Here is a 17,496-nt window from a genome sequence, read left to right on the forward strand (position 1 = left end):
TGCATCAAGAATCGTCATTCATCTATAAGCGATATCACCACATGGGCTCAGGACTACTTTGGCAAACCTTTGCCAAGTACCACAATACGTAGTTACATCCACAAATGCCAGTTAACATAGGGATTCCTTTTGGCACAGTACAGTTTTTAACAGTGTCCAGAAGCGCCGTCGACTTCTCTGGGCTCGGAGGCATCTGGGATGGATCATCACACAGTGGAAATGTGTACTGTGGTCAGATGAATCAGTATTTCAGGTATTTTTGGGGAGAAATGGACGCCGTGTGCTCCGGACCAAAGAAGAAAAGGATCATCCAGACTGTTACCAGCAACAAGTCGAAAAGCCAGGGTCTGTCATGGTATGGGGTTGTGTCAGTGCCCTTGGCAAAGGTAACTTGCACTTCTGTGATGGCACCATTAATGCTGAAAAGTACATAGAGATTTTGGAGCACAATATGCTGCCTTCAAGAAGACATCTTTTCCAAGGATGTCCATGCATATTTCAACAAGATAATGCAAAACCACATTCTGCACACATTACAAAGTCCTGGCTGCGGAGGAAGAGGATACAGGTACTTGACTGGCCTGCCTGCAGTCCCGACCTGTCTCCAATAGAGAATGTGTGGCGCATTTTGAAGCGCAAAATGCGACAACGAAGACCCCGTACTTTTGCCCATCTTAAGACTTGTTTGCAGCAAGAATAGGTGTCTTCAGTCCCTAAACGTCTTTTAAGTGTTGTGAAAAGGAATGGCAACATTACAAAGTGTTAAATGCTTTACTGTTCCAACTTTTTTTGAAATGTGTTGCAAGAACCAAAATAGGAATTTTTTTTTTTTTTTTTTTTTTTTGAAAAAAAAAAAAAATAATAAAAATAAAAAAAATAAAAATGAGGAACACATTAAATAATGTGCTGTTGTATTGTCTGCAATGAAATACAAGTCAAAGTAAATTTAGAAATCACTACTTTCTTTTTTTATTTGTGTTTTCCATACTGTCCCAACTTTTTCTGATTTGGGGTTGTATATAGCGACTAGAATACTTTTTGTGCAGCAAAAATAACAAAATAGCGACTTTATTCCACAATATCTAGTGATGGGCAATTTCAAAACACTGCTTCATGAAGCTTCGAAGCTTTACGAATCTTTTGTTTCGAATCAGTTGTTCGGAGCGCATATCAAACTGCCAAAGTCACGTGAACTATTGAAGTTTCGAAAACAAATGATTCGTAAAGCTTCATGAAGCAGTGTTTTGAAATCGCTCATCACTAGATTGTGGAATAAAGTCACTATTTTGTTATTTTTGCCGCACAAAAAGTATTCTCGTCGCTTTATAATATTAAGGTTGAACCACTGAAGCCACATTACCTGTTTTAAATATGTCTTTAGTAGCTTTCTGGGCATTGAAAAAGGGAGTGTCATTGCTGGCGATGCAGGCCTCACTGAGCTATCGGATTTTATCAAAAATATCTTAATTTGTGTTCCAAAGATGAATGAAGGTCTTACGGGTGTGGAAAAACATGAGGGTAAGTAATTATTGACATAATTTTCATTTTTGGGTGAACTAACCCTTTAACTTCAATGTAGTTAGCTTCGTTTGGTAGTAATTTGTAGTGGAGAGACTGCTTTTCCAAAATGGTGGCTTGACTGTAGTTTAACTCAACTACTACAAAGTAGCTTCCCCAACACTGTCAACCTGACATGAACTTTCAGCAGCGAGAGAACTGCTGGTAAATGAGTGCTATGGAAACAAGAGACTCATGCATCTGGTCACAGCATGACCTACATCGCCTCGCTTTAACTATGCAGGGACTCTGTTTATAATCACAACATGGACACAAGAACTCAAACATTCATACAAGTCTGCACTGAGAATGACTGCTGGCAGTAAATCCAGTTTTCAGACACAAAGGCAAAAAAGCCGATACAAAAAAAAAGAGACAGAAGATGACAGAGAGACAGACAGAGAAGGATATGAAAAAAAGGGAGATTAAAGTTTTTCTATTATGTCTTTCCAAGGCAGCAGAAAAGATTTTGACGGTAGTTTCTGAGGATGTCTAGAATGAAATCAGTGTTATTGCCTGAAGCTCAGCAGCTTAAAGGAACAGTTCCACACTAAATGAAAACCCTGTCATCATTTACTCACCCTCACGTCATTACAAATCTGTTTGATTTTTGGGAACAGTTTCCACATTTGTGCATATTCAAATGGGGTATATTGTGATCAGTGTTGATATCGTTAACTAAAACAATTAAAAATGGTTTTCATTAATATTAGAAGAGAAACTTGAAAACTTGGTAGTTTACTACAACTACTACAACCACAAAGTACTAAAATTACTACAACTAAAACTGAAATAAAAATAGAAGCTAAATAGAAATAATAAAAAAAACTAATAAAATGACAAAAGCACAAAAAATGACTAAAACTTAAACTAAAATGAAAACTGAAAATATAAAAATTAAACATTCAAAATATTAATAAATTCTAAAATAGTTTATTAATAATACTAAAACAACACTGATTGTATGGAGCCCATAAAGGGTATGAACATTCTAATAACTGTGATAAATGCCACATCCTATCAGGAATCTACATCCCTGTTTGTTTTAGCCATAATTTTGCAAAAGTTCATGGGTTCATTTGTTACCATTTATGAAGCAATTTGGGAACTGGATGATGCCTAGTGAGGTGTAAACTGTCATTATCTCTCTCGATTTCACTCATATTTCCAAATATTTCACAAATCACTTCACACTTCCTGTGACTGGCGGTTTTGTGTATGAGCTTAAACATTTGACCCGATCTGTGCAAATCGTATTGTGGCAGCAAATCTCTTCCGTAACCCGTTACCTATCTATGTACAGTACCTCTGACATACGAATTTGTCATTCAGAGATTTCCCTCCTCCCCAAGCCATTCCTCTCCCACTTCCAGCAGATGTCCATTTCTCATCTTCTTCTCAATTCCTCCTCCAGCATGTAATCTGTACTTGATGGATTCCTTCCATTTCTTTTGCATTAGTGGCAGTTTCTTCCCGGGATCATTATCTTGACAAACACACAACCCCTTAAAATAACAGTCTACCTGACAATGCTTATAATGACATGCCACTTATAACAGCTGCTTAGCAACCTACTTCAAGATTAAAGGAAATATCTCAGACAAAATCACATTGCACAATTATTTTATATCACACATCCCCAGTTTTATCAGCATCTTAAAACACCATTTCACTGGATGTGCAGAGAATTCTTTTCTCAGGTGCTTCTGATGAGGCAGACATGTTTCAGGTCTCCAAAGAAACCCACTGATTGACCGCCGGACATCCATGAGTGATTGAGCTCAATTACAGTTTTTTTTTTCTCTGAAGACCATCATCTCCGCTACCTTCGGAGAGAAGAGAACTGGAGAGTCAATTAACAGACATGGCATGAAATCTGATGACTTGAGAACCTGATTGTCTGTACTCAGATACAAATGATACCTGGTGTTACAAACACTACCTTGTCCATCTTCTACAGCCCAAACATCTGATTGCCATATTGCTGCTGGCAAGATGACTGGTCAAGAACCTTGTGATATAGCAAAGAGGAAAAGATGAGAAGTTGAAGCAATCCCATAATGCATCACGGCATAACAGTCTCAGGGAAAAAAATAATCCAAGAGAAATGTTGATTAAATATACTTACAGTGTAACTCTGCCGATTTTCAACCCACTTTGTATTGTTACAATGTTGGTAGTATATGTGAATGAACAATTTTTACTCATTCTCCGTTTTACCTGGACAGAGAAATTCACGTTTATTTGTCAGTAAAAGTCTGCCGCAAGATGGGAAATGTGTCATCCGGCGCTTCAGGGCTTTCGTGTAAACTACAGATTACACTTCCACATTTTTTATCCCTGCCCACGGACAGTCGGATCGACAGAGGGTTATTAACAGAATAGTTATTGTAAGGAAACTGAAAGTAACTCATTCCCGTTAAACATTTACTGTAACAAAGTTCAAAACTCAGGGAAGAAGGAGGGAACCGGTGAATGTTCAATGTAACTTTAATAACAATAAAATAAACAAACAACAAAATGAAAGTAAAGCGGCAGCCCCTCACGGACAATTGCTGCATAAACTAAAACAAAACACCAACATAAAGTCCAGGCCTGGTCCTCTCTCATCCTTTACTGTCGTCACTCCTCCTTTTAACCTTCTGGAGCTCCTCCGTGAGACTCCAGACTCGTTCCGTTCCCACGGCTCTCGGCCCCACCCTGCATGCCACATTAACTCTTTGAATTCTTCTGATTTCTGTAGTCAGGTAGCACCGATTTCAATTTTTTCGCCTTTCTACTGCATAGGCATCCAAGTTTTATTGGAAGCCCATTTTGCCAGCGGGGAAGTACCCCTTCAATTCAATATTGATTGATAACGAAGGCCAAGAGCCGAAACGTTTGTCATCTTCCGTGTTTAACGAATAAAGTGTTTTAGAGTGCAGACCTTTTCTGTATTTTTAATGTGATGTATAGGTCTCAGCACCTAATTAGCTGGGTGAGCGTGGTGAATGCTTTGATTGCATTATTGTTTTCCACTATCTTTCAACTGCACACTGTTTTGCATTTTGGCTTGTTATCTCGTTCATAATAAATCTTATATTGTTGAATCTTCATCCTCATCTTCATTGGACCCTTGGCGTTACAGAATACCGGACCGACCCTATGGATGAACGGGTAAAGTTCATCACTGTGGCTCAGGAAAGCCACGATTTCTTGGAGTATTCGAGGGAGTTTTTCCAGCTTGCAATCACCAGCTCCCTCGACGACGAGACCCTGAGGACCTTGTTCCATTCAACCACCCCATTGACCTCCTAGACACCTCAAGACTGGACTGGAGGGAAACCTTAGTTCAGTGTCAAGAGAGTGTCGCGTCCCAGAACCAAGCCAGACCCAGAGCAAGTTTCACCACCATCAACCACAGAGAAGTCACGTGAGCCCCCCACAGACCGAGCGGCACCACCCACTGCAACGAGTGAGCCAGAACCCAAGGATAAGTGGAAAGAGCTTGCCATTGCCCTGGAAGCGGTTCCCTCAGCGTGGATCTGACCAGCAGTGTGAGCCCAAGACACCAGCAGCCGAGGGAACTGAGACAGAGGACTGTCTGATAGACTTCTATGGGGACTTTTCAACCCCCACCCTATTCCACCCGGTGTCTAAATCATCTGTATTATCCAAAGGGAACTTTGAAAACTGGGAATTATTTTTTGCTCTAACCTGTGTGGACTGTGTCATGATTACCATTAACCTCTCAAGTCTCGTTTCATCGCCACCACCACAGAGCTCAGCCAGTCCTCCAGTCCCATTGCTGCCGGATGCCTCCAACCCTGTCGGCTGCAGCAGGTTCCTCCTTCCCATCGGCATCGCCTCTGTCCTCAGTCACACCATCGTCGCTCCAGCCCTCGGGTACTCTGGCTCCACCTACAGTGTTTGTCGCCGCGACATCCCCTAGGTCTCCTGCACCAGCGATGTTGCTCAGCTCCCTCGACCCTCGGTCTGCGCCATCGGATCCACCGGCTCTGTCTCTGTTGGTCGTCCCCCAGATATCGTGAGCCAAGCCAGCAACATCTTGGCTCCTCCCTCCACTCCGCTGTGGGCTGTCAGCACTGGGAAGCTCTGGGTCTGCGCCAGCGGGACTCCTCCACCTTCTACATCGGGGTCTCGTCGTCCCACTATCACCATCCCATGGTTCCTTCCACCTTCGTCACCTCCCGGGACTATTCTGTTGGACCTCCTTCCCGGTCGTCCGTCCACCTCTCAAGCCACCTCCTGCCGGTTTTGCCATCCCTTTGCCAGCCCACTTCTTCCACCCCTTTGCCACCTCCTCCTCATCCTCCTCTTCATCGCTTCACAGCGTGTGAACATGCCTACTGGGAAGGGGCGTTATGTCACAGTCATTTTATGTTTGTTTTGGTTTTCACTCGTCACGTTTTCCTTTGTTCCATTTTCCCACCACAGTCTGTCACCATAGACACTAATCCTATTTATCACAGCTGTTCATCGTTTTAGTTAATCATCTGTTTATTTAAGTTCCTGCTTGTTCTCAGTTCAGGGTCCGGTACTGTTTGTGTCAAGTGCACACTGTCTCGCATGTTGGCTTGTTATCTCGTTCGTAATAAATCTTATGTTATTAAATCTTAGTCTTCACTGGAACCTTAGCGTTACATCATCAATCAATTGTCAAATCAGTCGAATCTCTTTTTCTCTTTGCAAGCAGGGTTCTTGCCTATGATTTGCAGGTCATCTTGGTCTTAAAATACTGCACAATCCCATAATGCACTGTGACAAGCTCAGTGAAAAAATTAATCCAAGATGCCAGATGAACCGTGAGAAATGTCGATTATAAATATTCCTACTTTCCAATACTGAAAAGTAGAAATGAAATTAAATGATTAAATCAAATCATTAAAAATTTACAAAAAGTTTTAAATACATAAAAAATACTATTTTACAAAAAAAAAAAAAAAAATAGGTTACATTCCTCACCAATCAATTGTGTGTCAAATCTCATTTATTACACATGCTGCGTCTCTCCCATGAACGGCAGGGCATCTCGCTCTTCAAATATTGCACAAGTACAAATACTATCTGTCTTCCCCATGTCATCTGGTTAGTACATGATGTTCCTGCACGTTTAGTCCTCAAAAAGAAGCTGACTTTGGCTCTTGGGATGGTTGGAGGGTTTTCAAGATTGATGACAGACCCCGCTAAGGATCCATCTACTTATCTCAGTCCCACAAATATTCCCATGATGGCTAATTACCCGCCGTACGCTGCAATGTGGCACACCAGTACTACCAGCGGGAACCAGTACAGACAGTGTGGTGGCGGTGGGAGGGGGATGGCCCGTCTGTGTGGCACACGCCGCCTGTGTTCTCATTTTCTGCAGTGGTACCACAAAGGTTTTCAGATCTCAGCATTCATAGTACAGCCCTTCGTGCTTCAAAGATCTGCCTTCAAACAATGAAGCGCCTCACAGGACCCGGGTGGAAATCAAAGAGGAGTTTATTATCCAGGTTAACATTCTCTGAAGCACTCCTAATTTGGATGTACTTCTCTAGTGGGAAAGTATATATAATTGGGGCTAATTGTCAAACTTAATGCAGTTAATATTTATCAGGCTAGGCTTCAATTTCTGTACACTGTAAAAAGAGAATTGTTGGTTTAACTTAAAAAAGTAAGTTACCTGGTTGTCTTAAAATTTTGAGTTCATTGAAATTAAAAATCTGAGTTAATACAATGAAGGAGATTGATTTAATCAACAGAAACTCAAAATATTATATTATCTGAACCACAATAATTATCTAAGGTGATTTGACAAAAGAAAAAATGTTGTGATAACAAATCATGAAAATAATTTTTTACAATGTATACACTGCAAAAATATTACTTTCTTTCTCAGTATTTTATCTTAAAACAATAAAAAAGAAAATGTGTCAATGGGGTTAGAAAAATAATCTCCCTTTGAATTAATTTTATTTTTCTTACTCCACTGACAGATATTTTTTCTTGTTTTAAGCATAAACACTTAATTTCGATATTTTTATGTTATTTAGATATTTAATTAAATATTTATTATATTTAATACATATATTTACAATATAGTCAATCTAAAAATGAATAAATATTATTATTATTAATACTAAAATAATATAAATAAATATAATAATTATTATTGTTATTATTAAAAATAAAAATATAAAATAAAATTGTAACATTGTTAAATAATTAATTTAAATGTATAATTCATTATGATAACATTTCTTCTTAATATTATTATATTTAAATGCTTATATTAAATATTTATATTTACAATTCCCCTCTGAGAATTACTATTATCATTAATCTTATTATTATTATTATTATTAGTAGTAGCAGTAGTAATAAAAATTATTTTGTATAAAAATAATAATAAAATAATAAATACATAAAAATAATAAATATATTTAATGTTTACTATACACATATCTTAAGAATAAGAATAATATTTATTTACTACAGACATGAAGATTTGAGAGTTAAACAATTTATATATTTTTTACAATTAAAATATTATTAAATGGAAAACAAGACAAAAATATATTTAAAAGAAATCTTTTTTTGCAGTGTAGGCAGGCACATACCTTAAAGTCTTGGCTACAAAAACAGCAAACATCTCCAATAGTGGGGCATGTTGTCACAAATAGGGACCTGCCAGCAAAATATAAACAGTAAAACACAAAATGAAACATAAAGCAATTAATGAAACACAACAAATGTAAACAGTATCATATAATATGTACAACATATAAATTGGCACAAACTCACGCATATGGATAATATGCAAAATGGGTCACACTGTCCCTTTCTCACGTTTCTTTTTACAGATACTGTACATACTTACTGTACCTAAAGCTACAAACAAATGTAAATTACACTATGTCCCTTAAGAAGGGTGTTCTCAGTCTTAGCACACACTTTAATTACAAAGGAAAATGGAAATGGGACAGAGAATTCAATGGTTTCTCTGGGGATTATTAAATCCAATTCATGCTACAGGCTCTATACCCGCGACACTATCTACTGTACCCTGCCCAACTTCGCATGAGACTTCATCTGGAACATTTTGTTCTCCTAAATTAGCTGACGCTTTCATTATACAAGAACACGCATCTAGAAATAAAACAGTCTTAAAGTGGAAGTTGCCATCGGGAGGTCTTAAAAATCAGTCAAAATATTTCTAGCATACTGAATGCATTTTAGGTGCCAAGAACCAAATGAATCATTTGCAATTCAATCTTAACAGCAAAATAAAGGAATTGCAGAGCTCAAATAAATATTTCCATAAGAGACGCTCAAACGATTGAACATTCAGTCCTTTTCAATGAAAGCTGTGCGGAGAAAAATAAAGCAGATATTCTAGCAGGCCAATTTAATTTGTTGCTATGTTCGATATTTTATGAGGCGCAGTCTTCACCGCTCCCCTCTGTCAATACAGCGTGAGTTCAGCATCATTCGGCCAGTAAACCGCTGTTTCATGCATTGGCAATCCAATAATGCATATATAAACCAGCACGATGGAGCACGGCCACACAAGACAGCACAAAACTAGATCAAAAGAGGAGAGAAAGAAAATATTGTCCTTCACTTTCCTTTATGATACTGTATGTGCATCAGCAAGTCAGTGACGTTAATTGTTTATTTAATTATAGAAACAGATATACCCAAATGCAGGAAAATGACATCATGACAGTCAAGGGAGAAAGATGCTTTCTGGGCTCAGATGGTGTAGCTGAAGTTAAAGGACACATCCTAATCTAAAGCTAGACAAGCACCAAAGCAGAAATTACCAGCATAAATCAAACAGCATGGACATTTCACCAGGGACTGTACTGTAATTATGAATAATATTAATTAAAAATATAAAACAGCAATATAAAATAATAAAAATGCAATAGTAAAATAATTTAAAATAATTTATATGACTAACATGTAAAATTATTATTATTATTAATTTTCAGATGGACTATATTGCACATATAAATATGTATTAAATATACTAAATATTTACACTTTATTAACAAACAATTTATTAATTAAACACCTAAATAAAATATTAAAAATAATAATAATACATGTTAGTCATACTTTGAATTAACTATATTAATATTAATATAGTGTCTGACAATTATTATTAATAATAATAATAATAATAATAATAAACAATACTTATTATTATTAATAACATAATAATATAAAATAAAAATATTAAAATAATAATAATTAAAATAATTAATGTAATGTAAATAATTCAAATTATTATTTTATTATTATTATTATTAAATGTTCATATTAAATATTTCTCCCATTTGAGAATTATCAATATTATTATTTATTATTTATATAATTTTTTTAAACAAATAAAATATACTTAATGTTTACTATACACATATCTAAATAATAATAATATAATAATTGGCACAAACACAACATTATCTATTATCTACTACAGACATGCTATATAACGGATTTATACAGTTATACAGTTTCCAGTAGTAAACAGCAGGGATAAATGTTAGTTGGGTAGAAAGTTTCTTGCAATTCCCCAGCTTCTATGTACAACAAAATAAACATTTTGCATAACTTGTGCATTAGCACATTATGCAAGCTCATATTGATTTTATTTAAGCATAAGAATGTTTAAAGGATTTGTTTTTAAAGAGAATGGCGTCTCCCAAGGGTGCCCTTAGACTACATTGGTTATTAACAGATGAAATTTAGGTGGTTTTCATCTAAACAGCATTCTAGTTGCTCCAGGGGTGTCTGAGATGATATCAGAGTACTGAAGTATTTCACATTGGGCATAAAACAACGCCTCACAACAACAGCACAGTAATTTTTATTACCATCTACCAGCAGCTGCTGCTGGGAACACGAGTGTGAGATGAGCTCTGTTCTCAAACCTATGAGCTACCTATAGACAGCAGAAGGTACGCTGTAGGATGTTTGGGAGTTTAAAATAATTATACTGCCTTCTTTTAGTTTATTCTAAGGCAGAATCATCCTCAGAGTAGAAGTTATTCCCATAATTTGGCCAGAAGAGAACGGGCTCTTCAACTGAGTCTGGTTTCTCTCAAGGTGTTTTTTTCCTCTCCATTTCTGTCACCTGATGGAGTTTGGGTTCTTTGCCACTGTCGGCTTGGGCTTGCTCAGTTGGGGTTTAAAAGACAATTCATATTCAGCAATATTATCCATTTAATGCACTGACACTATCAGATGAGAACAAAATTTGTAATTAAATGATCTGAATAACGCCACTAACTTTGCAACATTGACACTGTTGTTTTCTGTAGAGATGTTTTTAGCTGAATTAAACTTGTTTCATAATTTATGAATCTGATAACATATTAACACTCTTATTTTCCCATTTATTACTGCGAAGCTGCTTTGAAACAATCTGTGTTCTATAAAGTGCTATATAAATATTATATAGCGTATATTATATACTATATAAACCAAAAACTATTAGTGGAGATAAATATTGTTGTATCCACTTTTGCTAGTTTAACGACAGGAAAAATGGACGGCGTTGCCGGCGCATGGTCTAAAAGGGTTGTCCCGATTATCTTAATGAGTAATGGGTGTGTTTTGGGCATAACGTGCAATAAACCAATAAGAGTCTCATCTCCCATTCCCTTTAAAAGCCAGTTGTGCTCGCGCCATGGTGGATTTGCTATTTACATGGCGGAATTTGCAAGCGAAAAAACTGAACGCTTCTGAATGCGAGGAAACAAATCTGCTCGTGCACAAGGTTAAAGCGCGCGAGTAGACCATCTACGAGACAAGCCGGATTCCACCAAAGCATTTTTATCTTTATGCACACAATAATAATCTTTTACATTCTAATCCTTTTATTTTTATTATTTGTCATGTTTGTGTGCTGCTGCGCGTCCCTGTGTGTGTAACAAGCAGAGTGTATGGGCGTTGTGCACCTTCCTAGAGGCCCATATTACTTTGCTATTTAAACAACGTGGCACAGGACATGAAAATGATAACTGGGTTGGGCTGAAACCAGCAAAAAACACTTGCGTCATGCCTGCCGCTGCATTGCGCCGGATGTATGATATGTGTGTGACATGCAAAGCTGCTGTCTATGTAGTGTTCCAAATTACTTGTTAGATTCAATTTCATTTAGAATAAGTGTTTGGAAGGTGAAACTAGCAAGCATAGCGTATCATTTAGCTTTAACCCTCTGGTGGTCTTCTGTCATTTTTGACCGAAAACTTTTTTTAAATTTCTTTTTATTTTTTATAGAATTTATTACTTCATCAGAATGGTACGAAACTTGGTAAAGGTTTTAGCACTTGCTATGTGAAAAAAACAAAACAAATAGTCACACTTGTACTCCGCAGCATTGGAAACGAATGGGAAGTGAATTTCATCTAGTGAAAGCTTAAGGTACTGCGCCCAAAACAAATCTTACTGAAAGTTAATTTTTCGAGATATCAACCTCAAATTTTGATTTTCTCCTAAGATTTTCTCACAGTTTTAGAGTAAAACATGTTTTGGAAAATATATATTTCATATAAAAATTGTAAATAGTATTTTTGTGCATTTTTCATAACAATAAATGTAAAATTCTATAACTTTTTTACATTCACTTTTTTAAACTTTTTTCACTTCAGCATTTATCTGCCATGTATTGTCTTTAAAAAGAGACTAAGCTTAAATCTGTGCTCCAAAGCATTCAAGACTTATGACAGTTTAAGTTGGAAATTTCCTTTTAGGTCTATGCTCAAAAAGTGAAGAAATGGATTATAACTACTGCAAAAATATAATTTAGTAAAAAAACATTATCGAACTAAAATATAGTACATTCATTTCATTGAAATGAAAAAGATAAAAGAAAAACAGCACCAGATGGTTAAAATAGAGCTTGATAGAGAGAGTCTGTTTTGTCTATATATTTGTGACTGTCAGGGCAAATAATCATTTAAAAAAGGCTATTCATTTAATGTGCTAATTTAGAGTAATTACTTGGTGGAAAAAGTAAATAATCACATTCACAGACAGCTAAACGAAGTGCAGAATCAAACAGAAATCAACTGATATATTGACTTTTAAAGCCACTTTTTTGTAATGTGTATTAAATGCTCCCAATATTGCAATGTCTTTGAATCATCATTAACTGAGGGCTTTAAAGGGATAGTTCGCCCAAAAATGAAAATTATGTCATCGTTCACTCGCCCTCAAGTTGTTCCAAACCTGTGTACATTTCTTTGTTCTGCTGAACACGAAGGAAGATATTTTGAAGGAAGTTTGTAACCAGGCCGCTTTGGGGCACCATTGACTTCCATAGTAGGAAAAAAAATACTATGGAAGTCAATGGTGCCCCAGAATTGTTCAGTTTCCCACATTCTTCAAAATATATTCCTTTGTGTTCAACAGAACAAAGAAATTTATACAGGTTTGGAACAACCTGAGGGTTAGTAAATGATGACAGAATTTTAACTATCCCTTTAAAGTCACCATAAAATCAAAATAGTCAATTCTTGTTTTTTTTTTAATTGAATATTGCAGTATTTATTAAATGATTTATTCTTACACGTCATTTTTTTTATTCATGTGCCCTCATAATCTTTCATCGAAATAACTTCCCCTCCCTCTCAAAACTACATTTAAAGGCACAAACTGTAACTCATATGAGATCCACCAATAGTAAACCACAATCCAATAAATTCCCCATGGACAAAATCGAGTCCCGCCTTTCATTATTTCTTGTTCGAGAAGCCATTTCACTCGGATACATGTCACAACAGGGAAAAGACCAGTGCAGATTCCTTTTTCATGCCGACTTCAATCAAGCAACAACATGTTTGTGTGAATCAGACCTTTTATCTGAAGAGCGCAGGCACAGGTCCTCAGTGAGGTCGTGTGGGTTCAGTCTGTATGTCAGATCTCTGTCTCTCTCTTGTCCATCACTAATAGCTCCTGCTTGTGTGCGCACTGAACCGCAGCCATGCGTCTGACCTGCTAAAGACAGGCATGCATTATGGAGCATGAACGACCGAATCAGATCACGGCCCGCTGCTCATGGGGCACAGTCAAAAATGCAATATGAGATATTGTAATGTAGATGTAAGATATTTACCAAAGCTTTCTGTGACACCGGCTGCATTAAAAGAGCACGAGCCTCATCAGGATTCTGTCATAGATTCATATATGGGAGATGAAATGATTCAATTGAGGTATTGTGGACAAACATACCGGACAATGGAGGAGCGTTTTGTCACGTACAAGTGGTGAATGTTCGTTTGCTTTGGATAAGTGCGTTCACTTCAAAATTCAAAAACATTTCAAAGCACACAATAGATGAAAAAAAAATAAATCACAAAAGTGAAGTGGTAATTTCACTGGTCCTCGGGCTCCTGAAGAGTTTTAGTCATGCAAAAACAGTGTTATCAGTAAATTAAACTGGGTTATGATTTCGCCCACGAGCGCTAAATACAGAGGTGCAAATATGATGTTTTTCCCCCATCTTCACTCTCACAGACTGAGAAAAAAAGAAAAATGTAATTTCCATGTTGTTTGGCACTTGAAGGCTGCTGGAAAAGTTCTTTTCCTGCCTGCAATTAATTAATAATGAACACAATTAGCATACGTTAAAGAAGATATACGATTATTATTCAAATGGAGTCACCCTGACAGCTTTTTCAAACACATCTGCATTGTGTGCGCAGAATGCCAAAATAATTCTTTGCTCAATTAGCCAGTCCTCGGAGCAAAAAGCCGTCTGGGCCCTTCATTTGTCCGACAATCTGCCTGTTCCTCACACGCACAGCTCAAGCAGAGAGTCCCAACACACAATGCTCATTTAAACACCCGAATCCTCTCGGAAAAACACTCGCTCACTTCACTCATTAGCAAGAGCTGCTGAAGTAGAATGAAAGATTTCTCTCTAACAAGCATAAAAAAATAAGTGTGTTCTGAGTCATCTCATTCAGCATTGAAGAATATACATTTTATATATATATATATATATATATAAAAACACAGTAAAACACAGTATATTGTGAAATATTAATACAATTTAAATATACAGGGGTTGGACAAAGTAATCCGGCTCCAGGGGGTTAATAAAGGCCTTCTGAAGCGAAGCGATGCGTTTTTGTAAGAAAAATATCGTAAGTCGAGTTCCGGCGGAAGAGTGACCTCTGACCCAACGCATGATGCATTGACGAACACAGAAGTACAGAGGATAGAGCAAAATAAAACACCGGTCACAAATTGGAAGTCTAAAACGCGAATTTTTAAAGAGAGATGTCGGAGGAACTTGAGTTTGTTGCCCAGCTCTATTTGTTTGAACCGCGAGAGGCGTCTACTCTCACCTAAGCTTACGCTAGTCCTACATCCTACGCTGTAACTCAACTCTCTCATGAATGCGTGGACGGACATTACCGGAAGCTAGTGATTACAGTTTATAAAGTTATAAATATGGATATTTTTCTTACAGAGATGCATGGTTTCACTCTAGAAGGCCTTTATTAACCCCGGGAGCCGTGTGGATTACTTTTATGATGGATGGATGCACTTTTTTGGGCTTTAAAACAGTGGCATCATTTCACCAAAATTAACCAAATTTTCACCAACATCATTTCACCAAATTCACTCCCTCGACGTGACAGTCACACTTTCTTTTTCCAGCACTTCAAAGCTAAAAAGTATGAATATTATCCAATTTAAGTGTTATTTTTAATATGATTACAAAAAACATTTTTATTCATCCTACAAAGATTGTCCTCATTTGTAAAACTAAAAGTCAATCAATCAAAAACCACAGCCAATCAGAACACAGTGTGGGCGGGCTCTTGCGGTATTTGCACAGCATCAGAGATTAAACCAAAGTCCCTTTCAAGGAAAGTCTGTTCACTCGGCGGCCATTTTGCAATGCCTCCGGGCAGCTATTTCGGGCATCCAAGACCAAATCCTATCTATTTGAATGGGGGAATCCTGAAATCTCAAAAACTGCTTGGCGAAACTCACAATTAAATAACATATTTTAAATCAGCAACTAAATCTGACATGAACTGTCCCATAAATGTTGTTTCTGTATTATCCATTGTTGCTTTTACGACGGCTACAAACCTGGGAGCACTAAATGATATTCAAAGTCACGTTAGATGCTTTTAACATTAAATAAAGCACATAAACATTACCTGAGATTGTCATTGACATACTTTGTGTCGTTGTTCCATCCGCGACTTCGCAAAAAATAGAAACCGTTTCTAAAATAGAATCGTAACGTGTCACTGTCACAGCTGGTTAGAACAACCGGTAACTTAAACACCTCTGATTGGTCATTATTTTTAACAGCAATCCCTGTGATTGGCTACAATACTCAACGCTGCAAAAACACATTGTGAATAGACACATTGGCAGCGCCGTTGATCTTACATGACAAGAATATAGCAACCAGAGCACTTTAATTCACTTACTTCTCTGGTTTATTTAAAAATACAAATTACATGTTACACATAGTAATATAACTCTGTTAATCCTGCATGCAATGAATGAAATAATATAAATTGCATTGACTTGACCAGGCAGCCAAGGTACTCAATTGATGTCCCTGCTTCAAACTCTCTGTTACCACTTACTATTCACTACCATTATAGAGCTGGAAGAGCCAGGATATTTTTTTAATATAACTCCAATTGTGTTTGGCTGAAAGAATAAAGTCATATATGTAGTGGTTAAAAAAGATCAATATGATCGTTCAGACTATTACAGTTTATAACTATTATCAGTTTGAGTTAACTGCAATATAAAGAGTGTTAAGTCAATATGATTAATGCACTACAATGTGATGTTTATTATTTATTCCGTTGGTTAACTAAAAAAATTAAGTGTAATTCAAGGAGTGTCCAGTAGGAACTCAAAGGCTGCCGGGAGTAGCTGACACGAACTATGCTGTGCGTCACAGCCAATACAGCTCAGCACGCAGACAGCAGCACGAGTCCGTGTCACTTCATTTATTAATATATATTTTCCCCCTTTTGAAGGTATGTAATTTTTATTAATGCCTTCCTTGTCATAAGTTAAGATTGCACAGTAGTTTGTAATGCTGTTTATTTCTGAACATGTGTGTAAAATGTGAGGTTTGGTGGTTTGATTGTCATGTTAACCATGCTAACCATGAGGAAATTGTGGGTAAAACTGTACTGTCTAACTGTAATGTGAAAGTATATTATTTATCAATTGAAATGGTTGGGAGCAAATATTATGTTGGATGTAGTCCATGTTATTTTTGTATTTCATGGTTAAATTGTTGATTGATAATGGGCTACTGAAATAGTGTTTAAATAGTTATTTCATTTTATTTTAGTTTCAAATAAGCCAGAAAAAGTTGATAAAGAGGACTTAATGTTTAAAAATGTATGGTTAGTGCTTATGTAAATGTACACAATTATAAAACTGAAAAGTTATGAAAATGTAAACAAAACAAAATGTATTTAAATTACAATGTTATGCTGACTGTACATTTGCATTTCTGATCTAGTCTGGATATTAATTTGAACCAATGTCTTGGCGTGTGCACTCAATTTTCTGTTATATGTTGTGTTGAAAGAAAGAAATGGACCCTTCGCCAGGAGTTTGATTGACAGGCGATCTAACCAATCATAATGCCGAATCCGCCATTAAGCAGTCAGGGGAGTTAGAAGATTAACCTCGGTGGACTTGAATTTGAAAAATGGTGTGTACTGACGTCTTTCCGTGATTGAAACAACATTCCTTATGATGTTCATTCATGTTTATTTGATGCTAGCTATAAATGAAATAGTAGGAAGAGGTGATCGGTTCACGAGCCGCTTGAAATGATCGAGGCGCTACAGCGATCTGTCATGACACATTAAAGCCACAAAACGGTATTTATTGTTTAAATTTCTTTTAAAATGACAAAATTTGAGACTTTGTTTCATA

The 17,496-nt window shown here is 36.7% G+C and overlaps 1 protein-coding gene across 2 annotated transcripts in view; it reads right to left on the reverse strand.

Annotated features, from left to right (window-relative positions):
* Positions 1–2,474: 2,474 nt before the first annotated feature.
* LOC127521037 (alpha-2B adrenergic receptor) overlaps positions 2,475–17,496 on the reverse strand; it is a 52,106-nt gene continuing 37,084 nt past the window's right edge. Inside the window, exons 2-5 of one of the 2 annotated variants that reach the window (XR_007932265.1) lie at positions 8,160–8,226; positions 3,686–3,777; positions 3,500–3,568; positions 2,475–3,383 (exon numbers count right to left, since the gene is read on the reverse strand). The gene's annotated coding sequence lies outside the window, so the exon portion shown is untranslated. Of the gene's footprint in view, positions 3,384–3,480; positions 3,569–3,685; positions 3,778–8,159; positions 8,227–17,496 lie in introns of both variants that reach the window. The other variant, XR_007932264.1, reaches the window with a different exon arrangement.

The sequence above is a fragment of the Ctenopharyngodon idella genome, chromosome 10 (assembly GCF_019924925.1).
Source record: "Ctenopharyngodon idella isolate HZGC_01 chromosome 10, HZGC01, whole genome shotgun sequence".
In the NCBI taxonomy this organism is placed as follows: Eukaryota; Metazoa; Chordata; class Actinopteri; order Cypriniformes; family Xenocyprididae; genus Ctenopharyngodon; species Ctenopharyngodon idella.